This window comes from Hirundo rustica, chromosome 25 (genome assembly GCF_015227805.2).
Source record: "Hirundo rustica isolate bHirRus1 chromosome 25, bHirRus1.pri.v3, whole genome shotgun sequence".
Taxonomy (NCBI): Eukaryota; Metazoa; Chordata; class Aves; order Passeriformes; family Hirundinidae; genus Hirundo; species Hirundo rustica.
The window spans coordinates 2,891,695-2,892,891 of record NC_053474.1 but is presented as its reverse complement, the minus strand read 5'-3'; positions in this window follow the sequence as shown (position 1 = coordinate 2,892,891).

Here is a 1,197-nt window from a genome sequence, read left to right as displayed (position 1 = left end):
GAATTCCTGGGGCGATCGGGGTGCTGGGACCCAAGGTGAGGAGTCAGGAAGGGACACGATAAAAACACAAAAAACCTCAAAAAACCCTCAAAAAATCCTTGAAAAACCTCCCGTCCTTCCACCTGGAGCCACTTCCCTGCCCGTCAGGGCTCCTGGGATGATCAGGGATGATCCCAAACCGTGGGAATGGAGGTTCCCCTGCTGCCAGCACCCCGGGGATGTCCCCGTTCCTGCTGGGACGCCCTTGTCTCCGAGTCTCCTCCTCCCCATCCCAAATTCTCCTTTCCTGGCCTTCTTTCCTAGGGTGACCCCGGACCCGACGGCCCCAGGGGTCCCCCGGGCCCTCCAGGGAAACCCGTGAGTATCTCCAGGCTTCCCCCAGGCTCATCCCAAGGACCGGGGCTGGAATTCGGGCTCTGACTCTCACCTCCCACCCCATTTCCTCGCTCCCCGCTCCTGTAAAACCATCCTGAGGGAAAACCTCATGGAATGCTGATGGGTTTCCATCCCTGCAGGGCCTCCCGGGACACCTCCAAGGCTTGGAAGGCAGCGCTGATTTCCTGGTGAGAGCCACCCTGACCTTGTCCCCTGCCCTCTCCCTCTCTTCCCTGGCTTCTCCAGGTCATTCCCAACTCATCCTTGTCCTTCCTCTCCTCCCAGTGCCCCACCAGCTGCCCCCCAGGTCCCAAGGGCCCTCAAGGACTGCAGGGACTGAAGGTAAGGAAGTCCTGGAGCGTCCGTGATGGGGGGGAAAAACGGGAATTATCACCTCCGGGACGTGGTGGAGTGAAGGATCCTTGTCTGGGATCTCTGGAGCACCAGGACAGGGAGGCGTGGAGGGAAAGGTGCTGTGGGAAAGGTCCCTGTGGGTCCCCAGCCCCTGGGGGGCTCAACCCCAGCTCAGGAGGTCACCTGCGGTATTCTGAGCCACCCCTCAGTGTCACCTGTGGGATTCTGAGCCACTCTAAAGGTCATCTGTGGGATTTTGAACCACTCCCAATGTCACCTGCGGGATTCTGAGCCACCCCTCAGTGTCACCTGTGGGATTCTGAGCCACCCCTCAGTGTCACCTGTGGGATTCTGAGCCACTCCCAATGTCCCCAGTGGGATTTTGGGTCCCCCCACGTCCCCAGCGGGCACCCCAGGGCGGGATGTGGTGGCAGGGTGGCTCTGGGGGACGCGGGCACCGGGACGGTG